This window comes from Macaca mulatta, chromosome 17, assembly GCF_049350105.2.
Source record: "Macaca mulatta isolate MMU2019108-1 chromosome 17, T2T-MMU8v2.0, whole genome shotgun sequence".
In the NCBI taxonomy this organism is placed as follows: domain Eukaryota; kingdom Metazoa; phylum Chordata; class Mammalia; order Primates; family Cercopithecidae; genus Macaca; species Macaca mulatta.
The window spans coordinates 10,299,952-10,318,273 of NC_133422.1; the positions used below are offsets into that span (position 1 = coordinate 10,299,952).

Here is an 18,322-nt window from a genome sequence, read left to right on the forward strand (position 1 = left end):
CCAGTCTGGATGACAGAAAGACTCTGTTTCAAAAATAAATAAATAAATAAAAGAGGAAATTAAATTAAAATAACTTTTGTATGCTCCCCATGTTCTAATGATGTCATTTTTTTTGCCCCTTATAAATACATACTTAATAAACAAATAACTTATTCTGCAGTGGAGAAAATAAACCGTACACATACAATTGCCTGATTACTGTTTTATATTTTAGAGTCTGGAGACAAGTGGTGGTTTCTGTTTTGTCCAACTATGGATACATAGCAGAAAGGTTTGCTCTGCTCAACTGGTTAAAGTAGCACCCGATGCCCCAGGTCCATGGCCAGATGCAGCACTCTGGGCAACAAGGGCCAGGGCTTTTTCTAATCTAGCATTTCATGCCTCCAACGGAAAATGTTGACAGGAAGTTGATAGAGCCTGAGAGTGCTACCTCACTTGTGATTCATCTGATGGATCAGTGTGACCTGAAGCACTAAGTTAACCAACAGGCTCATTAATTTTTAAAAGAGGTGGTTAGTAATAAACCAACAGTGGTGTACAAAGCCAATAGCAACCTACACACCTTCAAAAGTCCCCAGAATGAGATCAAAGGACAAGGCAGCATCCGTTTCATTCCAACAATAGCATTTTGATTTAACATCTACTTTGTTGGCAAATGTGCCGGAATTAAATGATGTGTATTCCTATAGTAATTTATATCCTAAATTACACTGAAAAGCCTAGTTGGTGTCCAACAAATTCAATTTCCTTTAGACTGTAGCTATATTAGTTTGAAGAATCAAGTTTTTACTGGATGAACCGATCAAATACATCGAAAAGTATCAGCATTTTAATGGAATATCCATTATCTAAGACCGGGTATGGTGGCTCACACCTGTAATCTCAGCACTTTGGGAGGCCAAGGTGAGCGGATCATGAGGTCAGGAGTTCGAGACCAGCCTGGCCAATATGGTGAAACCCCATCTCTACTGAAAATAGAAAAATTAGCCGGGCAAGGTGGTGCGCATCTCTAATCCCAGCTACTCAGGAAGCTGGGGCAGTGAGAATCACTTGAACCTGGGAGGCAGAGGTTGCAGTAAGTTGAAATCACACCATTGCACTCCAGCCTAGGCAATAGAGTGAGACTCCATCTCAAAAATAAAAATAAATAAATAAATAATGCATGCCTAATGTATCATAATGGTTCAAAATACCCACAAGCATAGCTGGTTCCCAATGAATTTAATTTACTTGAGCTTGTGGCCATATGATCTTAAGGAATCAAACTTTTTGCTTAATTAGTCAAATCAGCCAAAACTTATAAATTCAGTGAAAACAATAGTTGCTTGGCTAATTTGAGTGACTAATGCAGCAAAGTGAGTCAAATTATTAGCTCAAAATACATACTGCCTTAATTTGATCTGAACTATAAATATCTGCTTTGCCTTTTTGGTTAGGACAACACCAAAAAGCATTAGTTTCCAAACTTAGCTGAGCATTAAGAATCACCAGGAATGCTTTTAAAACTTCCAAAGCACAAGCCACACCCAGACCAAGTCCAGCAGAATCCCTTGGGTGAACCCAGGCATCAATCCCCTGGATGATTCCAATGTTCAGAATTCAAGAAATTCCTTGAGATCAGGAATTCAAGACCAGCCTGGGCAACATAGTGAGATCCCACCCCCCAAAAAAAAGCAATAGCTAACAATGTATTAAGCTGTTACCAAATGCCAAGCAAAATGGCAGGCATTTTCCATTGATTATTTTATTAAATTCTCACACATCAGTGAAACCTTATAAAGTCAGTATGATTGTGCCCATTTGACAAATGGAGAAATTGAGGCACAGGAGGTTGGGTACTTGCCCAAGGATACCCAAACTAGCAAGTGGTCAAGTGAGAGTCGTCACAAATGCAGTGACTCCAAAGCTTTAACTTGAATTATTTCTTAAAACCAGTGACTTAAAACTCAGTGCTGCTTTAGGTCTTTGTACTTCTTTATCTTATCTCTTGAGGGCATTGGTTTGTTTCACTTTTGTTTCTGGATGCCAACGCCTCTCCAAATAGCACACAAAAGCAATTTCTCATGCCCCTGGGAGAGAGGTAGGCGTGGCTTTATGGATATGATAGGCAGAGGACTTAATATTCTGCATTAAGATCTCCTTCTCTCTCAAGGGAATTTCTGGCAGACTTAAAGCACTGTAGGCAACAGAAAGGAAACCTGAAACGCAACATCCACCTGGAAGACACATACATATTTGCTGAAGCGTGTTTCAAATTTAATTGAAAAAGAAGAATATAATTTGTGCTTCTCATTCACTGCAAATCTTATTTCATAAAGTCTTCAGTGTTGACCTGTCAACCTGTATGGGTTGTTTAAAAAGTTGTGTGTATATATATATATATATATTTTAAGGCAGACCACTTAAGTATCATGTATTACTGAATACCAGCTGAATTATTTTGTTGTTGTTGTTTCGAGACAGTCTTGCTCTGTTGCCCAGGCTGGAATGCAGGGGCCTGATCATGGTTCACTGCAACCTCGACCTCCTGAGCTCAAACGATCCTCCCACCTCAGCCTCCTCAGTAGCTGGGACTACAGGCGTGCACCATCAAGCCCACCTATTTTTCAAAAAATTTTTTTGTAGAGATGGAGATCTCACTTTGTTGCCCAGGTTGGTCTCAAACTCCTAGCCTCAAGCAATCCTCTCACCTCAGCCTCCCAAGGTTCTGGGATGATAGGTGTGAGCCATTGCATCTGGCCCACCAGCTACATTATTAATATTTAAATTATAAACATTACAATTTTTTGCTGCAGAACAAAAATGAAAAGAAGAAAGATGAAAATACAGTACAACGTCACGGTCATTTGCACCAGTTTCCTGGGTACAGCTCTGCTGCTGTACGCTCATTTCTTAATCAGGTTTTCTCTCTCTTTTTCACATTAAAAGCTGAGAGAGGAGCTAAAACTGCCCTGAGAAGCTCCCCCAGGACCCTGGCTGACCATCAGGGGAATGGGGCCTACCTCAGCAGTCTAGTTTCTTCATTCAGCCCTCTTGCCTCAGGAGAGCAGTTTGTCTCACTCAGAGGAAGCAGTGGCCGCTCTATCCCATACCCCGTCAGACCGTTTCCCATGGGAGACGACCTAGGGTGTGTGCTCAGGGTTCCAGTTTCTGTGGCGTTGAGCGGGTCCAGTACTCCTTTCCACACCAGGCTGAACCCCAAGGAACCCCAAGGAAGAAGATGTGCCTGGGATTGCACATAGACGGGGGCCCCATCTCTGTGCCCCCCTGTGTGTGGCAGGGCAAGGAGATGCATTTTAAATACCTTTCAGGCTATGCTTCCTTTTTTTGGCATACTCTAACTCCAACGTTTCTTCTGTAAGTATCATCATTTATTTTACTAAAATCTAGATTTCCCAATCCAGGTGTTAAGAAGGTACTGTACTGCTTTGGGGCTTTCGGTCTGGCAACATCTGTAAACAATGCAATAGTGAGTCTAGTCAGTTTCACGGTCTCATGTCTGAATCTTTTTTTTTTTTTTTTTTTTTTTTAAGACAGAGTCTCACTCTTTGTCTCAGCCTCCCGAGTAGCTGGGATTACAGGCGCCCGCCACCATGCCCAGCTAATTTTTGTATTTTTAGTAGAGACCAGGTTTCACCATGTTGGCCAGGCTGGTCTCGAACACCTGACCTCAGGTGATCTGCCCACCTCGGCCTCCCAAAGTGCTGGGATTACAGGCGTGAGTCACTGCACCTGGCCTTTTTTTTTTTTTTTTTCTTTTTCTTTTCCGAGACAGAGTCTGGCTCTCTGCCCCAGGCTGGAGTGCAGTGGGGCGATATCTCGGCTCACTGCAACCACTGCCCCCGCCAGTTCATGTGATTCTCCTGCCTCAGCCTCCCGAGTAACTGGGATTACAGGTGTGCACCACCACACGCGGCTAATTTTTGTATTTTTAGTAGAGACAGGGTTTCACCACGTTGGCCAGGCCGGTCTCCAATTCCTGACCTCAGGAGATCCGCCCACCTCGGGCCTCTCAAAGTGCTGGGATTACAGGCGTGAGTCACCACACCTGGCCTAGGCTTCCTTCTTTAAAGACCAAATTCCAGTAGGGGTCTGTAAGTAATCCTCATCTTTTCGCGTTGAGGAGTGTGGCCAGAGGAGGTGAGTCTTGTGTACGTAGCAAAGAGCACAGGAGGGAAAAAATAGTCCGGAGATACCGTAAAAGGACTAAGAGAACCAGAAGGAAAAGGCCAAGCTCGAGGAGCACAGAGGCTGGGTGGATTCCTGCTTCCCTGTGACTCCGCTGTGTTCAGGCGGGGCAGTCACTTCCTTCACCTCAGTGTCCCTGTTTGTGCAAATGAGGTGATTATTGGTGCCGACCTACTTCGCAGGCAGTTTTGAAGAGAAGTGGTAAACACTGAAGGGCGCACACTCTCCTTCCCCACCCGCCCTCGCTCCCCACGTGCGCACCCAGAAGGAAATAAAAGCCGTGATTTGCACCGGCGGGTCGGCCCGCCTCGTCGAGGGTTCCGCTGAGCTGCTCACAAGGGCGTGCGGAGGCCCGCGGCCGGCCCTGGCCCCTGTGGTGGCAGCAGCTGGCTGGCTTCCCGGGCGGCTACCTCCAGCTGCAGCTGTCGGTGCTATTTGCAGCTCTCCACATCCTGAGAGCCGGACGCCGAGGACCGCTCCCTGGAGGGCGTGAGTAAAATGCAGCAGCGGAGCGGTGAGGAGGAGATTACTGGAAAAACTGGGAGCGGAGTCAGGCTAGTTCTGGAGCAGGGAGAGGCCTGGGAAGTTGCGAAACGTTGACCTGCAGGGTCCTGAGGAACTGTCGGCCTGGGCTGCCCGCGTGGGTCATTGAACATTAATCAGCCACCCGTCCTCGTCCAGGCCAACTGAAATAGAGTCAGCAGGCTGCATGACGAATACGGTTTGAAAGGGAACGAACTTCGTCCTATTCTCTCCTTGGAAAGGCCTTTCCAGCCTCTCGAACTCCCCCCGTCTCATTACCCCGTTGTGTTATCTCTCTGGGCCTGCGCAGCACCTGAAATGATCTGGCTTAGGTATGTGTGTGCTTGTTCATTGTTTTGTCTTCTCCGTGAAAATCTAAGCTCCTAGAAACTTGTGAGGGAGGCAATGGGTCTGCTTTGTTTACCTCTGCATCTCCAGGGCGGAGTACAATGCCCAGCTCGTTTGTAAATGAGTGAAGGAGTCCCCTACTAGCAGGCTGCCTACTCATCAATCAAGTCGCTGGCGGGTTTCTCACTTTTACCTTTGGTAAAAGGTTGTCTTCCACCTACGGGGAGGAATTGGATCTATTTGAGGGTAAGGAAATTCATCCTCCCTGGGTTTATGTGTTTTCCAACCCATTGCACAGAGTCTGACAAAATATTAATGGTCTTCACTGTTTCTTTTGATGATGTCTGCCACTTGTCACTATTTAAGGTAATCTCATGTCATTTAAAGAAAGTAAAATTAGGGGCTGGGCGCAGTGGCTCATGCCTGTAATCCCAGCACTTTGGGAGGCTGAGGTGAGCGGATCACCTGAGGTCAGGAGTTCGAGACCAACCTGGCCAACATGGTGAAACGCCGTCTCTACTAAAAATACAAAAATTAGCCAGGTATGGTGGCGGGCACCTGCAGTGTGGGGTGCTCGGGAGGCTGAGGCAGGAGAATCGCTTGACCGGGAGGCGGAGGTTACAGTGAGCCGAGACTGCGCCATTGCACTCAGCCTGGGCAACAAGAGTGAAACTCCATCTCAAAAAGAAAAAAAGAAGAAAAAAAAAAAGAAAGTAAAATTATAGGGTAACTAGAAAGTTACAGTAGTATAACAAGCATAATCATTTAGATGATTTTCACCTATAACGTGGTTAAGATAAGTTTGAGACTCAGTTCAATTCAACACATTTGACTTTTGGACAGATCCAATGTAGTCTGTTGTATTTATAAAGAATTCAGACCTTTATAAGGAAGGTTTCATGGCATTAATGAAATTTATGTGTTAATGGAACTGAAGGACTTCACTCTGAAAGCAAGTGTTCTCTAAACCTAAATATTTTAAGAAGAAAATTAGTTGAAAATTTAAAAGCTTGTCAAAAGTGACAGTCGTTTCATTTCTTTTCTTTTTTTAGAGATAGGGTCTCACTATGTTGCCCAGGATGGAGTACAGTGGCTATTCACAGGCACAACCATTGTGCACTACATCCTGGAACTAATGGGCTCAAGCAGTCCTCCTGCCTCAGCCTCCCAAGTAGCTAGGACTACAGACACACACCACCACGCTCAGCAAAAGTGACAATCATTTCTAATACAGACATCCACACCTGGAAATACTGTGAAAATTATATTCATTGGGCATATTAGTGTCTGTTCTTTCCAAGATCTGAGTTCAGAATGTTTTCTTCTATAATTGTAATGAAATATCACCATTTCTTGCTAGCATTATACCAAATCCCTCTAGGCCACTGGGCAGTAGGGTATGCCAACCTAGGTTTTCGGAGATGACTTGTATCCCGTTCACTATTAGAACCAACATGTTAGAATTTGTGATTTGTCACAGAGTAGAAAACGAGTTCACTCAAGAAGCACTGATCTACGAGCACCTGCACAGGTGACACAACAGTCAAATGATAGGAGTTCTGGACCTTCTGGAACTGACAATCTTACTAGAAAAATAAATGTAGCCACATCACTCGAACAAAGGCACAAACAACTATGCAATTTGAGTTGTGTTTTGACTCCCTCACTGCTACCTTGTTTTTATTTATTTATTTATTTTTATTTTTATTTTTTATGCCGGAGATGTTGCGGGGAACGGAGTTTTGCTTTTGTCACCCAGGCTGGAGTGCAATGGCACGATCTCAGCTCACTGAAACCTCTGCCTCCCGGGTTTAAGTGATTCTTCTGCTCCAGCCTCCTGAGTAGCTGGGATTACAGGCATGTGCCATCAAGCCTGGCTAATTTTTTGTATTTTTAGAAGAGATGGGGTTTCACCATGTAAGTCAGGCTGGTCTCAAACTCCTGACCTCAGGTGATCTGCCTGCCTCAGCCTCCCAAAGTGCTGGGATTACAGGTGTGAGCCACCGCACCCGGCCCCTCTTTGCTGTCTTAATAGAAAGTGGAAAATAGAAATCTTATACACAAGGCCTTTGGTTTGAAGACAACATGCCTAGAGATAGGGAACTGGAATCCAACACCATTGCCTACAGATCTTTGGAGACTAAAAGAGAAAGAATCCAGGAGAGAAAAAAACCGAAAAAGGCTGCCATAGCTATTGGCCTCATTGGACAGGCCTGGGGGATGTGCACAGACCCTAAAGGTGGCCAGAGCTGACCAGCTTCCTACCGCACTCTTCTGGGTGGCCCAGGCACCCAGTTGCATTGGCTGTGGCCACTGAGAAAGGATCGAGTCAGTCTGAGCCATGGGCAGTGACAGAGGAGAGGGGATCAGCAGAGCCTACCTGAAAGCAAAGGAGAAATGGGTTGGTTGCCTCATTGCAGAATTTACAGATGAGGGCGACAAACTTGTTACCTGAGGGGTTCCTTCATGCCTTGAGTTTCTCTGAAAGAAAAGACAGCTGAGCATTTGCCCTGGTTTTGTTTTTGTTTTACCATTTTTGCACTTTCAAAGTCATGCCATCAAGTTTTAAGCTAGTAAGAGGACACATACATATGGTAAACAGGACCATATACCGAATGGTACAATATCATAGTTCTTGTAGCAGCCACATTTTGATGAATAAAATTTCTTTTAAAATCTCTTTTTTAAAAATTAAGGGCCTTCTTTCTACCAGGCAGCAAATGTTTCTTTCCTATGTAAACTTAGCTTGCAAACATAATTTTGAACAGCTTTATCATGACTATATATCTTACTAATTATCTTTTTTTTTTCTTTCTTTCTTTCAGAGTCATGGTCTTGCTATATCACCTAAGCTGGAGTGCAGTGGTACAATCATAGCTCACTGCAACCTTGAACTCCTGGGCTGGAGCAAGCCTCCCAACTTGGCCTTCCAGAATGCTGGGATTGATTACAGGTGTGAGCCACCTCACTGGGCCTCTTGCTAGTTTATTGTTTAAAACTCTTCCTTAGGGCCGGGTGCAGTGGCTCATGCCTGTAACCCCAGGCCTTTGGGAGGCTGAGATGGGAGGATCACTTGATCCCAGGAGTTCGAGACCAGCCCCGGCAACATGGAGAGAGCCTGTCTCGACAAAAAATCAGAAATTAGCTGGGTGTGGTGGTGCACACCTGTAGTCCCAGCTACTCAAGAGGCTGAGGAGGGAGGATCACTTGAACTCAGAGAGTTGAGGCTACAGTGAGCCGTGACTGAGTCATTGCACTCCAGCCTGAGTGACAGAGTGAGACTTTGTCTCAAAAAAGAAAAATAAATAAATAAATAAATAAATAATAAAAGCCTTCCTTAGACTTTTTCCCTGGCACTTTCTGAAGTGATGGCAGATGGGTTTTATTCTGGTTTTTATAATAGCTAAAATTGGGTCCCAGAAAGGAATCTAGATTAGACGACAAGAAGATTATTTTTGTCTGATAATTTCCATTACTCACCTAACTGCTGTCTTTCCTGGAATTAAAGAGAGAAGAAACTATGGAGGCCAGATGCAGTGGCTCATGCCAGTAATCTCAGCACTTTGGGAGGCCGAGGTGGGTGGATCGCCTAAGGTCAGAAGTTCAAGACTAGCCTTATCAACATGGTGAAATCCCGTCTCTACTAAGAATACAAAAAAAACTAGCTGGGCGTGGTGGTAGGTGCCTGTAATTCTAGCTACTCAGGAGGCTGAGGCAGGAGAAACGCTTGAACTGGGAGGCAGAGGTTGAAGTGAGCCGAGATCACGCCATTGCACTCCAGCCTGGGCAACAAGAGTGAAACTCCATCTCAAAAAAAAAAAAAAAAGAAACGAAAACAAAACAAACAAAAAACTATGGAGACCCAGGTTCCAGGGCCCTTGGGTAGAGAATACATTTTAGGAATTCCTTTGGATATCTGACAGTAGAAGCTACTCCTTGTAAGTCTGTTGCTGTGAAATTACAACATAGCTCATTTAGCAGCGGGACAGCCCATCTCTGGAAAAAAATGGTGTGAGGGTGGAATTATGCCTTGGAAGGCCAAGGAGGGAGGATTGCTTGAGGCCAGGAATTCAAGACCAGCCTGGACAACATAGCAAGACTCTGTCTCTACAAAAAATAATTAAAAGAAATTAGTCAGGCAAGGTGGTGCATGCCTGTAGTCCTACCTACTTGAGAGGCTGAGGTAGGAGGATTTCTTGAACCCAGGAAGTTTAGACTGTAGTGAGCCATGATTGTGCCACTGCACTCCAGCCTGGGTGACAGAGGAAGACTCTGTCTCATAAAAAAAAATAAATAACATACAAAAAGAGATATTCATAATAAAATAAAATGGAAGTATTTTGATGATTTCTTAGTAAGATTTTAAGAATTAATAGCCTACTAAGACCTAGAGGTAAGAACAAATTAGATTTGGCCTAAAAATGAATATGTAGCAAAAAATAATGAAGAAAAAAAATGGCATTTCTGTTTTTTTTTTCCAGGTCAGTGATTTTTTTTTTTTTTTTCCAGACAGAATCTTGCTCTTTTGCCCAGGCTGGAGTGCAGTGGCTTGATCTCAGCTCACTGCAGCCTCTGCCTCCTGGGTTCAAGCAGTTCTCCTGCCTCAGCCTCCCGAGTAGCTGGGATCACAGGCATGCACCATCACACACTGCTAATTTTTAGTATTTTTATTAGAGACAGGGTTTCACCACGTTGGCCAGGCTGGTCTCAGACACCTGGCCTCAAGTGATCTGCCTGCCTCAGCCTCCCAAAGTGCTGGGATTACAGGTGTGAGCCACCGTGCCCAGCCAAAATCAACATTTTGATTTTTCAGTAGAGACGAGAGAGGTGGATGAGCCATCTCGCCTGGCCTGAGTCAGTTGATTCTTGAGTAGAGTTATTTAAAAACCTTTAGGACCTTAACAATTTTTTTAAAAATCCCAAGTTTTATTTATTTATTTATTTATTTATTTATTTATTTTTGAGACAGAGTTTCAGCCTTTCACCCAGGCTGGAGTGTAGTGGTGTAATCTTGGCTCTCTGCAACTTCCACCTGCTGTGTTCAAGCGATTCTCCTGCCTCAGCCTCCCAGGTAGCTGGGACTACAGGTGCCCACCACCACACCCAGCTAATTTTTATAATTTTAGTAGAGATGGGGTTTCACCATGTTGGGCAGGATGGTCTCGATCTCTTGATCTCGTGATCTGCCTGCCTCGGCCTCCCCAAGTGCTGGGATTACAGGTGTGAGCCACCGTGCCTGGCCAAAATCAATATTATTTCTTTTTTTTTTTTTTTTTTTGAGACGGAGTCTCACGCTGTTGCCCGGGCTGGAGTCCAGTGGCGCGATCTCGGCTCACTGCAAGCTCCGCCTCCCGGGTTCACGCCATTCTCCTGCCTCAGCCTCCTGAGTAGCTGGGACTACAGGCGCCCGCCACTGCGCCCGGCTAATTTTTTGTATTTTTAGTAGAGACGGGGTTTCACCGTGGTCTCGATCTCCTGCCCTTGTGATCCGCCCGCCTCGGCCTCCCAAAGTGCTGGGATTACAGGCTTGAGCCACCGCGCCCGGCCAATCAATATTATTTCTAATGGTACATTGTAATTATCTATAGAAGCTCAATATATATAAATTCAGACATGAAAGTTTGCAATGCTGCCTTCTAAAAGTTAAGTTCTTAAAAGAAACATGAGGCCAGGCACAGTGGCTCACGCCCATAATCCCAGCACTCTGGGAGGCCGAGGTGGGCGGATCACTTGAGGTCAGGAGGTTGAGACCAGCCTGGCCAAGACGGTGAAACCCCATCTCTACTAAAAGATACAAAAATTAGCCGGGAGTGGTGGTGGGTGCCTGTAATCCCAGCTAATCAGGAGACTGAGACAGGAGAATCGCTTGAACCTAGGTGCAGTGAGTTGAGATTGTGCCAATGCTCTCCAGCCTGGGCAACAGAGCAAGACTCCATCTAAAAAAAAAAACAAAAGACAAAAAAACATGAAATTTACACTGCTTTTCAGTGACCTATGTAGGGTAAAATCCAATACTCATCAATGTATGAAAAAGATTCCTATGGGGTTGTCTAGAGGATAAATTATATATAATTAATTCAGTTTCATGTTGGCCTACTGGCCACTATTAAATGAAACGTGTATGCCTTGAAAGAATGTTGATCTACGTCTTGGTTTTAAAACAGTATGTGAAAATGTTGTTATTTAATCTTATTTAAAGAAAAAAAATCTGATACAGTTACTAATTAGTAAGTTTTGGAGATTATGTAGGTTTTTACAAGGTACAGTGACGCAATGAAGTGAAAAGCAAAAAAGCTCTAATGCTCTTGCAAAAGTTTCAGAGTTTTTCTACCCATTCCAATTGATCTAGGCATTCACTTTTTGCAGTTCTGCAATTACTTGAATATAAAAGCTCTTTCTGTTAATCTCCAACCTGAAAAGTAGTAAGGTAACAGAAGTATAAAGGGGAATGGACATTTCAATCCAATGGTTTTCCAGGTTTTTCAGGCTTTTTATCTGCTTGCTTTTGAAGGTTTACTCCTTTCACAATTCCCCCCACTGTTGTAGGCTCGAACCTTTATAAAATCTTAGAAACCATGACCCTATTTTGTATCCCTTATATGTAAAATTGTCTGAATAGCCTTTTAAAAAGTTGTTACCTTTGCGTGAAAACTTTCCAAAGGTAGCTCGGTAAAATTCACCAAATTTGGCTCATCTTTTGATTGAGTGATTTCACTTTGAGGAATATATTTATATCCTAATGAAATAATTATGGGCAAAGGTGTGAGCATAAAGAAAGGGTGGTCATGTTACCCTTATATGTAACAGTAAAAAATTATAAACGAAATGTCTAATAATATGGAATTGATTTAATAATTTATGGTATTTTACATTCAGGCACTAAAAATAATGCCTAGCAGAATACGAATATATGATGACATAGACTTTTTTAATATTTATATTTATTTACTTATTTATTTTGAGATGGAGTTTTGCTCTTGTCCAGACTGGAGTGCAATGGTGCGATCTAGGCTCACTGCAACCTCTGACTCCTGGGTTCAAGCATTTCTCCTGCCTCAGGCTACCGAGTAGCTTACAGGCGCCCACCACCATGCCCAGTTTATTTTTGTATTTTAGTAGAGACAGGGTTTCACCATGTTGGCCAGGCTGGTCTCGAACTCCTGACCTCAGGTGATCCACCCACCTCGGCCTCCCAAAGTGCTGGGATTACAGGTGTGAGCCACCGTGTCTGGCTGACTTTTTTATTTTTTTAAAGACAGAGTCTTGCTCTTTTGCCCAGGCTGAAGTGTAGCGGCACCATCTCAGTTCACTGCAACCTCCACCTCCTGGGTTCAAGCGATTCTTGTGCTTCAGTCACCCGAGTAGCTGGGACTATAGGCGCATGCCACCACACCCGGTTAATCTTTGTATTTATAGTAAAGACAAGTTTCACCATGTTGGCCAGGCTGGTCTCAAACTCATGGCCTGAAGTGATGCACCTGCTTTGGGCTCCCAAAGTACTAGGATTACAGGTGTGTGCCACTGTGCCCAGCTGACATAGACTTTTGTTCAAGATAGACTGTGAAGTAGAAAAAGTAGCTTACAAATGCAATATTTGTAAATTATTACCATTTTTAAAAACATATATATATGTATGTATATCTGTATGCACACAACACTACGAAAAGACAACTCAATTTAAATATGGGTGAAGAACTTGAATTAGTTCTCCAAAGAATACAAATGGCCAATAAACACATGAAAAGACACTCAGTATCATCAGTCATTAGGGAGACACAAATCAAAACCACAATGAGATTCCACTTCACACCTACTAGGATGGCTATAATTTTAAAAAATAGAAAATAGGAAGTGCTGGCAAGGTTGTAGAGAAATTGAAACCCTCACACATCATTGGTGGGAATGTGAAGTGGTACAGCTGTGGAGAACAGTTTGGCAGTTCCTCAAAAAGTTAGACATAAAATTACTATATGACCTGACAATTCGACTCCTAGATATATACCCAAAGAATTGAAAACAAGAACTCAAACAAATACATGTACACGCATGTTCATAGCAGCACTATTCACAATAACCACAAGGTAGAAACAGCCTAAGACCTTATCACTGGATGAATGAATAAGGAATTATGGTATATACACACAACAGAATATTATTCAACCTTAAAAAGGAATGAATGGGCCGGGAGTGGTGGCTCAGGCCTATAATCCCAGCACTTTGGGAGGCTGAGGTGGGCGGATCACCTGAGGTCAGGAGTTCAAGACTAGCCTGGCCAACATGGAGAAACCCCGTCTCTACTAAAAATACAGAAAATTAGCCGGGCATGGTGGTGGGTGCCTGTAATCCGAGCTACTCAGGAGGCTGAAACAGAATTGCTTGAACCTGGGAGGTGGAGGTTGCAGTGAGCCAAGATTGCACCACTGTACTCTAGCTTGGGTGACAAGAGTGAAACTGTCTCCAAAAAACAAAAAACAAAACAACAAGCCGGGCGCGGTGGCTCAAGCCTGTAATCCCAGCACTTTGGGAGGCCGAGACCATCCTGGCTAACACAGTGAAACCCCGTCTCTACTAAAAAATACAAAAACATAGCCGGGCGAGGTGGCGGGCGCCTGTAGTCCCAGCTACTCGGGAGGCTGAGGCAGGAGAATGGCGTGAACCCGGGAGGCGGAGCTTGCAGTGAGCTGAGATCCGGCCACTGCACTCCAGCCTGGGCGACAGCGCGAGACTCCGTCTCAACAACAAAAAAAAAACCAACAAAAAAGGAATGAATGACTAGGTGTGGAGGCTCACACCTGTAATCCCAGCACTTTGGGAGGCTGAAGCAGAAGGATGGCTTGAGGGTAGGAGTTTGAGACCAGCCTGGGCAACATGGAAAGACCTCATCTTTACTAAAAACTTAAAAATTAGTCATACATGGTGGCATGCACTTGTAGTCTGAGCTACTGGGGAGGCTGAGGTAGGAGGATCATTTGAGCCCAGGAATTCAAGGCTGCAGTGAACTCTGATTGTGCCACTGTATTCCAACCTGGGTGACACAGTGAGAATCTGTTTACAAAAGAAAAAAAGATTAAAGTACTGATACATGATAAATGTGAATGAACTGTGAAAATATTACATGAAGTAAAAGAAGCCAGACACAAAATGTCACATATTGTGACTCCATTTACATGAAATATCTAGAATAGATAAATCCATAGAGACAATGTAGATTGGTGGTTGCCAAGGGCCAGTGGAGAAGAAAATAATGGGTACAGGGATGCCTTTTTGGGTGATGAAATCATGCTGGAACTAGATAGAGGTGATGGTCGCAGAACATTTTAAATGTACTAAATGACACTGAACTGTTCACTTTAAAAGGTTAATTTTGTTATATGAATCTCACCTTAATTTTTAAAATCTATCTCTATATATCTATCTATATATATTACATGTTATATATGGAAACTGGCCTTAGGAGACACATAATGTGGTAATAGTCTTGCTGACTGATAGAATTATAGATTTTTGTTTTATTTATTTTGTTTCAATAATGTAAGTTTCATTCATAATAAGGGCAACCGATTTTTCAAAAGTTATAGTCGTGTGTAGCATATTGCATCTTGCTTCTACTTCCAGAAGATCAGGCTACCGTCCTAAGCCCCATCTATTATTTCAGTGATTACCAGCCCTTTAGAATCAGATGGCCTATAACTTTCTACATGACTGGGAACATTTTTGTTTGGTTTGGTTTGACTCAGTTCAGAAATGTTCTGTCTAAGTAAATCAAAGGAGAAAGCCAGAGAAGATCCTCAGTGATGGCAGACTGTACTGGCTATCCCCGCATAGCAAAAATTGTAGCCATAGCAGGAGAACTCAGGCCTGGAAGTGAGGGGCAACGAGGAAGCTTTCCAGCCTCTTTGTTGCTGTCCTTAAGGGAAGGGGAAGGAGCTGACATCTTTTTTGCACCTACTGTGAGCCTGGCGCTGCTGGAGTGTTTTGATACTGCCATTTGTCCTTGAGCAAGCCTCCGAATCCCTACGGGCCTCTGTCCACTACTCTGTAAAAATGCACAGATTAGACTACAGTAGCCCTTAGAGCCCGTTCGCCTCTAATGTGCTAGGACCCTACACTAGTGCTATGCCTTATTCTGTCCCTCCCTGAAAAGAGGCTCTCTGGTCAGCCTCTCTGCTTCTGAGCCTAAGTGTGCCTAGCCCCATTCCCTGTGTCCAAGCCCCAGCCAGGCTGATTCCAGATGGCAGAGCGAGGCCTGGGGAAGTGGGGCTTGGGGTGTAGGCGTGGGGGAGCTGCAATATCTTTGCTCTGAGTAGCCTCCAAGTTTTTACTCTTCATCTCTTCCAGGGATTACGGTGGCACCTGAGGCTGTGGCAACTGAGCATCTTGTTTTTCTTTATCTTTAGGAGCACTCTCTCACACTCAACAGATCCTTATTTTATTTTAGGGCTTTTTATTCTCTTACTTGGTTATGCTCAGATCACTTTATAAAATAAGCTCTGATTGAAACCCAATAAACAAAACTAGGGTACAGTCAACACCTGTGAAGAGGAGAAAAAAAACCCAGAAAGCAAAAGCTAACAAACAAAATATGGTAAAGCCTCTGTTGAGAGATTCTATGTAATTCTAAGGAACTAAGCTTAATTTCACTTTAAGCATATAAATACAATTTCTTTTTTTTTTTTTTTTTTTTTTTTTTTTTTGAGACGGAGTCTCGCTCTGTCGCCCAGGCTGGAGTGCAGTGGCGCGATCTCGGCTCCCTGCAAGCTCCCCCTCCCGGGTTCACGCCATTCTCCTGCCTCAGCCTCCCGAGTAGCTGGGACTACAGGCGCCCACAACCGCGCCCGGCTAATTTTTTGTATTTTTAGTAGAGACGGGGTTTCACCGTGGTCTCGATCTCCTGCCCTTGTGATCCGCCCGCCTCGGCCTCCCAAAGTGCTGGGATTACAGGCGTGAGCCACCGCGCCCGGCCTACAATTTCATTTATAAGCACATTCGGAGTATGTCCTTTGCCATAAAATATCATCTCCAGCAAGGAACTGGTGAACTTTATTCCTAAGGCAAATCCTCAGAATCCATTCTGCCTTTCCAAATACCTGTCTCCCAATGGCTAGTATCTGGGCCACACATGTCTTCTTTCGCTACACCTTATTGAACGACTTGCTTTTCCAAAACTATTGGCTGCAGCTTCTGTAAGATTGATATACAATCTCTGCTAGAAAAGACCCTCTCCAGAATAAAACAAACCAAAAAACTACCACACACTTCCATTTAGGAAAGAGTATATCAAAATGGGAAAGAACCTCCTCATTTTCACACAGTAGGTTACTTATTTAGTTACTGCAGTAACTTGAGAGAAATAGTTTAGCAGTTTAGGCAGGGCACTGTGGCTCACACCTGTAATCTCAGCAACAGGGCTGAGGAGGGAGGGAGGATAGTTTGAGAAATAGTTTAGCAGTTTAAATAAAGCAGTGGCTTGACCTAAGAGTCTTTCAGTTGACTCTGCCTGTGCTTCTTATTCTGGTCAGGTAGCTCTGGACAAATGACAGTATTTCAGTATTTTAATTTCTCATTTTAAAAAATTGAGTCATAGAGCCAAAGAAAAACCAGTAAAAATATTAATTGCAAAATCATTGTTAAAATGTTTCACAGCATAAATACAGCTTTTGTGGGCGGGGGGCAATTTATCAACATCTTCCAAAATGTTAAATGCAAATGTCTTTTGACTCAGCAGTTCTACTTTTGAGGTATCTGAAGACCCACACATGCCTGAGAGAAATGGACAGATGTTCAGTGCAGTACTGTTAAACAGCAAAAAATAGGAAACAATCTAAATGTCCATCAGTAAGGGAATGAGAAAAAGTATTATGGGCCGGGCGCGGTGGCTCAAGCCTGTAATGCCAGCACTTTGGGAGGCCGAGACGGGCGGATCACGAGGTCAGGAGATCGAGACCATCCTGGCGAACACGGTGAAACCCCGTCTCTACTAAAAAAATACAAAAAACTAGCCGGGCGAGGTGGCGGGCGCCTGTAGTCCCAGCTACACAGGAGGCTGAGGCAGGAGAATGGCGTAAACCCGGGAGGCGGAGCTTGCAGTGAGCTGAGATCCGGCCACTGCGCTCCAGCCCCGGCGACAGAGCGAGACTCCGTCTCAAAAAAAAAAAAAAAAAAAAAAAAAGAAAAAGTATTATGGATCATATACAAGTGAGATCGAAAAAAGAAAAAATATATATTATGGAGCACCATACTGTGGAATGTCACGTGACTGAATTATGTGACTAAAGAGAACAATCAATATGAGTACATAATTTACAGTGATCTAATCCCTTTTCCACTTTTTAAAATGGTATTTAGTATATTCACAAAATTATATATTTTTAGTAGACAAGGTCTCACCATGTTGCCCAGGATAGTGTCAAACTCCTGGCCTCAAGTGATCCTCCCACCTCGGCCTCCCAAAGTGCTGGGATTGTAAGTGTGAGCCACTGTGCCTGGCTTTCCACTGATTTTGTTTCTGGATTCTAGCGTGTGCATACCTTTGCCCACCATTGCTCATGCTCACTTACAGGTTTATTCATATTATTGCAGATTTTATTCCTGCTTCCTTTTCAGCGGATGCCCAATAAATTCAACTATTTAAACTAGGCACAGTGGTGTGTCCCTGTAATCCCAGCTACTTGAGAAGCTGACACGGGAGGATTATTTGAGCAGATTCGGAGACCAACCTGGGCAACACAGAAATTCTATGTAATCTCTCATGTCAAAATAAGTAAGTAAAAATTCAACTAATTAGAAGGTCCAAACCAATTGACATGCCTAAAGACATCTAACATTTCTTCCTGGTAGATTATGTCTTAGACTGAAACCCCCTGGAAGACGAGCATTACATATTCTGGAGTGTGGCATATTATGTTTTTGTCATTCCATGTCGTATGGCATTTCCTTCATGATGTATTGTGAAACAAGCAATTCTAGAACAGAGCAACATTTTGCCTCATTAATCTGGGAGCAACGTGGCATAGACCCAGGGAATTTCCCAAGTTATGGCAAGTGTCAGCACTGCCTTGGTATTAAAAGGGGACAAGAAAACGAACCACCTTCCCATCTTTTGCTGGATAGCCAATGAAATCACTTTCTGGCTTTAATCTAGTTTTAAAAGGCATTTCAAGGGCCATTTGAAAGTGACACAAAGCACAAATATGAAAAATTCAAATATCACACTGTCTAATAAAAGAGCCTAATCACTTTAGCAAGTTAATTCTAAGACTTAAGC

At 43.6% G+C, this 18,322-nt stretch overlaps 2 long non-coding RNA genes across 2 annotated transcripts; one reads left to right on the top strand and one right to left on the bottom strand.

Moving 5' to 3' along the window:
* Positions 1–4,455: 4,455 nt before the first annotated feature.
* LOC144336242 (uncharacterized) lies at positions 4,456–17,241 on the bottom strand. The gene is made up of 2 exons (XR_013407861.1): positions 15,998–17,241; positions 4,456–5,461 (listed from the first exon to the last, which is right to left on the bottom strand). It is a non-coding gene; the product is annotated as an uncharacterized LOC144336242 (long non-coding RNA).
* Positions 4,489–8,638, top strand: LOC144336238 (uncharacterized). The gene is made up of 4 exons (XR_013407857.1): positions 4,489–4,677; positions 4,870–5,042; positions 5,149–5,304; positions 8,567–8,638. It is a non-coding gene; the product is annotated as an uncharacterized LOC144336238 (long non-coding RNA).
* Positions 17,242–18,322: the final 1,081 nt, after the last annotated feature.